At 42.6% G+C, this 6,000-nt stretch overlaps 1 protein-coding gene across 1 annotated transcript in view; it reads right to left on the bottom strand.

Moving 5' to 3' along the window:
• col6a3 (collagen, type VI, alpha 3) overlaps positions 1 to 5,696 on the bottom strand; it is a 96,222-nt gene extending 90,526 nt beyond the window's left edge. Inside the window, exon 1 of the mRNA XM_079517510.1 lies at positions 5,391 to 5,696. The gene's annotated coding sequence lies outside the window, so the exon portion shown is untranslated. The remainder of the gene's footprint in view (positions 1 to 5,390) is intronic.
• Between the last annotated feature and the right edge of the window lie 304 nt (positions 5,697 to 6,000).

Below are 6,000 nucleotides of genomic sequence, written 5' to 3' on the forward strand. Positions count from 1 at the left end.
TTACGGCATCTCTGTTCACTTCATGGGGCCAGACCAATGGCGGCTCTTCTACATAGACTTCTATTGGCGAATAGTGACAAAGGCCTGAACCGGACGTTTACAGAGTGCATTGGAGTCTATAGACTTTACAGTGACAAACGAGTTACAGTACATGAACCACGTGATCGGGCTGTTTTCTGCCCCCTCAATGTTGTAACTCTGTCTTACTCTATGGCTCTGAAGTCTGCAACATGTTTTCTTAAGACCCCATCTCCCAGACAATGTAGTTATTGTTTCCCTCCCATAGCCAGAGGAGACGATCCATCCAACAGAACAGTTACGCAGTCAACACTTCCGGTGACAGGACAAGAACAGGCTGAAGCCTAAAGCGGAATTCCAATATGCAAAATCTTAGCCACTCGCTCACTCCAGCATGGCGGTGTTATGGTGATATAGGTCACCTGCCGAAATATGTGCTATTAGCACATATTAAATCATGTATATAGACATCACATCATTGTGGTTTGTTTATTAGCAGAGTTCAACCTAGCGGTATTTAGGCCACGTATTTAAAGACCGTAAGTTAGATGTAAGTTATGTGAAATCCACAAGATCGTGGTCACATTTCGGCAGGTCACCAATTTTACCGTGCTGGAGTGGCTGGAGTATTGGAATTTGGCATAACACTCGAAGTACACTGTCTGTTTGACGCTAGCCTGGCATGACCAGACTAATATCACTGTGTAGATATTAGTCTGGAATCTCTGCATTTCCAAGGGGCAGATCAAATAGAATGCCTCTTGGTGATAAACCAAATCTGCTAAGGCTTATTTTTTTCCTTATTCTTTTTTTTTTTTTTTTTTTTTTGCAATGGCATATTTGTCTGGTTTCCAGGCTAGTTTGACACTGCAACGCGGTTTGGAGAGCTCACACGCTCTCCGGCCTCGACCAAAATTATTTCTGGGTTAAGCTGGAGGTCTGAGTGTGGAGTGAACGAGTAAGCAGAGGTTTGGTTTGGCTCAGGAGACGGTATGACACCTGCAGTGCAGAGGTTCGCACTCTACCCCAGTTCTCAACCAGTAAGTGTCACTAGTGCTGCGATAAGAACACAATCCCCCTGTTGGCTGAAAAGAAAAACAACCACTGTGTTAGATTGGACGCCCACCACAAGGGCATCACTTTATCACCCATTTCAAACTAGATATTTCCACTTATCTCTGCTACATAAACACCAGCATGTCCACACCCACGGGCATCAAACACAACAAATCCATGAACAAGCCACAAGTTCTGCACTGGGATCATTAGATCACGTTCTCACATTAGCTCCACATGAGGAGCTCCTTAACAGCTAACCACACATGAACGCAACATCCCATCTATATCCCAAGTTGGAATCGGATGTTAAGTGCTGCTCATAGGGGGCGCCACAAATGTGATTTATACAGCCTGATTTATACTTTGTTGTATAAACGTGTTTGGAGCTTGTAGATCAGCGATTTCCACTGCGCAATGACCGAGTAAATTAAGCCTTTGACTATAGGTCAACTATAGGTCATATGATCATCATATATAGAACAATGCTGCTGCTACCACCCTTAATTCAATTCAATTACATTTTATTAAAGTGTCAAGTCACAACAAGTTGTCTCAAGACACTTACATGTAGAGCAAAGGACCGACAGAGATCCCTCCCACCCTTAAGCCCTTAGATGCCATCTACCACTAGGCTCGCATAGCCAGCCTTCATCTGCCTTTGCCATGCATATTGCCCCCGGGAGATTAAGGCCCAATTCCAATCCGTTCCCTTACTGACTCACTGAACCCTCACTGACTTAGGTGCACGTTCATGTGAAGTCTGCGAGGGCTTGAGGGCTGTCCTATTTGAAATTGGTAAGTCAGTGAGGGCTCAGCCCCGCCCCTTTATGCACCTTTTCCGGAAGTCAGCATCGATGCTGACTTTGGCCAAGGAATTACCCACAGTTCATAGCGTTTTCCAGGGGAATCAAGGGAATCCTCCAAACGCCAACCATTTAAGTATGCAAATTACATGATACATGGTTTGACATACTAGATCTGCATGAAGCCGGCCAGCAACTCTACATCTGACCTCACTGACACCATATTAATAGTTTAACTCCTGCTTCTCAACTGTGCCGTATAAAGAAGCTCTGTTGTTTCAGTGACCTCGCCCTAAAGGGCGAGGTCACTTCTCACCCTCAGGGTGTCTTACTGGTATAGTTTCAAGTTTGTACAAATATATTTTTGATAGTATATTCATTGTTTAGGCTGATGCTGCTATACTGTAGATTCTTGATTTACCTGTGATCCTAGTTTACTGAGGCACTATGTCACTACCTTGCTTTTTGTAAGTCGTTAATGCCTAAATTGTAATTAGCAATCTTGTAGAACTGCCATTTTTGCAGAATGTGTTTGTTCTGAATGTTCTGAATTTACTGAATTTAGAATTGTGACGCTAGGGTTCAAGGGTGTGACCGTAAAGTCGTAAACCGTCCATATCAGAAGCAAAGAAAGCACACAATGAGGGTGTCCGTATCAATGTTAATAATATGTTTCACATTTTTAGACTGTAAACCAGGTTTATTGTTCACACACTGGAGCACAGGCCTCTACAGTATGTCCAGCCGTCCGACTATCAGCACATGACAGATGTGGTGCAGATGAGAGGTGGTGGATCGATGCTGAAGTTCAAGCTTCAGGGAGTCAGCAGGGAGGCCAGAGGTCCAGAACGACACAGCTGGTCTCTGTCAGCCTGTCTGGCACCTCGGCAGCTGTAGGTCAATCTATGGCCTTAGGTTATGGCTGAATTTCACGTTGAACTTGACACTTCTGCAACATTGATTAGGAATGCAGATGTTTACCTTAAATCTATTATAGAAAAGGGGAAAAAACATGCATGTTCCATGTTGACAGCTGAGTGAGATGAGTTGGTCATTTAAAAATAATTACAGCCACCCTAAAGGCCAATTTTTGTTCCAGAGCAATACGTTTTGTCACACATTTGAGGTCATGAACTCTGTCTTTAATTATATTTTGTCTGTCAACAACAGACTGTGCATTCCTAAAAGATGGCCACAGATACTATCATACTTTTGAGTTAATTAACCACTAATTAACCACTTCCATGATGTCTCTACTTGGGGGGAAGATATAAATAAATTCATGCATGCAGTATCAGAACTTAAATAAATAGACCTATTGTTTTCATATAATACAAAGCTCGAAATTGAAATGCAAGGTTGTTTCCTACAGTACATTAATAACGCTTTTGATACGGCTAATGAAAACAAACATATCTGAGGAGTCTTGGTGAATAAATAAATCGGCAAAAGCCATTTGTGTTGCACTAAATCCCATATTCCCCAAATTAACCATGCACGTGTTGCAGCAGAACTGATGACTAAGGGCTCCATTTTCGTCACTGCTAAACCCCTTATCCCTAAACTTCTTTGCCTTTTTTTACTATTTTGCAAAACATTTTTGAATAGTTAAAATGGCCAGTCTACTAGCTCACAACGTGGCAATGTAAATTGGCTAGTTGAACTATTCAAAAACGTTTTTCAAAATAGTAAAAAAAAGGCAAAGAAGTTTAGGGATATGGGGTTTAGCGGTGACGAAAATGGAGCCCAATATGTCTAATGTCTATATGGCAATTACCAAAAAAAGAAACCATCAGTTCTACTTCCATCCTTTTCAAAGGATGGATGATGAGTCATGAAACATAAACTCCCAAATGTCTATGCTGAAGGAGGAGTCATGAAACAAGCGTTATCCGTCCAGGCCCCTCAGTTGCAAATTCTGTCCCCTCAGTTTAGGTTTTATGTACATATTGTCTTATAAAAATGAGATGTTCCCCCTTCCCTCGCATTTTCAATTTCCCCCTCAGTAATTTCATCCTGGAGCCGAGCCTGATTTGTGATTTGGCTGCCATCATCAAGTCTTGACTTATTAACCTATAAAAACTATGTGACTCTCATAATTTAAGGCCATTTTCAGCATTCATTGTTCCAGTTTAATTAATTTGGCAGATTAAATTAACGTAATGTATTGGAGGAAAACAAAATACACAAATTGCACACAATAAAACATTTCCACGAAAGTACACTTGAATGCCTCTGTCTCCATGTTGGACAACCTTGTAGGAGAGTTTGAAGATTAATGGCTCGCACCTGGTTTTTCACCCTGCTCGTTGGTCCGAGGGACCAAACTCCCCTGGTTTCCATAGCCCATCTGGCCAGTGGTGTGGAAAACACTTTCTTCACACTTTCCACTCGTGCATTTACTTCAGAGGGTGTGGTGATCATCTACTGCTGTACTGAGGATATCTCAGTACAGTACAGTATATTCAACCACTGATTGTAAGAACATTTCCCTGTTTAATACAGTAAATGTTATCTTACTGTTCATAGGGAGGATTTATTTATTTAGAACTAACTAGACCAGCGGTTCTCAAATCTCAATTTAGTCATTTCAAGGACCCTCATGAGATTGTACGTCTGAGTGTACAAATTGGAACCAAATGGAATGGCCCATTTGGTTCCAATGTTCCATTTGGAACCCCCTCCTAAAGCAACCCTGAGGTTCCCTGGGCCCCACTCTGACAATCCCTGAACACGATCATGCTTATCCTATAGGCCTATGTGTCACAAGAGACAACTGAGAGGTATTACATTTTGTCACTCTTAAATAACAAGAAAACATATGTACCCCAGGGAGGTTGAAAAGTAGTGAACGGTTAATTTAACTTTTCATTGCAATAAAAGAATAATATTGTTAGACTGCACGCCGGCAGACCTTTGAAGGAGAATGCAGCACATTGTGGCATGTGAATCCTTATATGTTCATAGATCTCGGCTTGGATCTTTATTTGGAATATACACAGAGTGTGGGTGCAAAAGACAAATATTTTAAATACAATCAGTAAATAGAAAGTTGCAACATAGAAGAAGCATCTCACATGGTGACACACACACACACACACACACGTGCGCGCGCGCAAACGTGCGCACCCCTCTCCATTGGTTTCCAGTGCTCCCCACATCACCAGAGTCAAACACATTGCAGAGGGCTCCTCCTTTGCCCTGACTGTGGTTTATACCTCCAGCCCTTCCACTCTGCTCCACACCAAAATACAGGCTTCACTCACATGTTAAACGCACGCTGTCTGATATTTACCAACTGTATGTCAAAAAAAGTCTCAGAAACCCATGATTATAGCACCCATCATATGCTCACAAGTTAAGACTAGAAAGCCATCTGTGGTCATTCTCTCACACACATGCCTTCAATCAAGGTCAGTGTCAGTGTGCAGTGAACAGAATGTCTCTCTTTTTTAAGCTTTTTCTATTTTGGAAAGTAATAAAACACCCAAAGCTTCTCCTTCCACTTACCAAGAGCTGAAGCAGTTGTATTCCACAGTATTTGGTTTAGCGTTCAAAAAAAAGAATGAATGAAAAAACAAAAGGGAAGAGAACAGCTATGCTAAATGACGACACCACGTTGGCCTGTTGGTCATTATCCTCCTGGGTACTTTCTCCCTTGCTGGACGGTCCAGCTCCTCCCGAGAGAATGCAGATGAGAAGAATAACGTTGGTGGGGTCACTGGTAAAGCGAGGTGCAGAGAAAACAATCCCGGGTGAGGAGGAGGGGGGGGACGTTTGGAGACAGACAGAGACAGGAGACAGACACCCTCTCGGTCACTCACCAGAGTAGCTGTGGCTCGGACTCCAAGGCTGGGATGGGACAAACTTCCAAACTCCTGGAGCGCTGCCACCTCTCTTTCCCTCCTCCCACTTTCTTCCAAAAAAGACAGAGGGAAAAAAGGAAGAAAAAAAACAGAAGGGAGAGAGGAGGGAAGAAAGAAAGAAAAAAAAGAAAAGTAAAAGAAAAGACGACTTAAACGAGAACCAGACTCATACCCCTGTTTGGTCTGGATGTGAGCAGTGGGGAGGATGATGTCACAAACCTGGAGTGGGATTCTCTCCTTCCTCGTCACTCCCT

This window comes from Electrona antarctica (genome assembly GCF_951216825.1).
Source record: "Electrona antarctica genome assembly, chromosome: 13".
Lineage (NCBI taxonomy): Eukaryota > Metazoa > Chordata > Actinopteri > Myctophiformes > Myctophidae > Electrona > Electrona antarctica.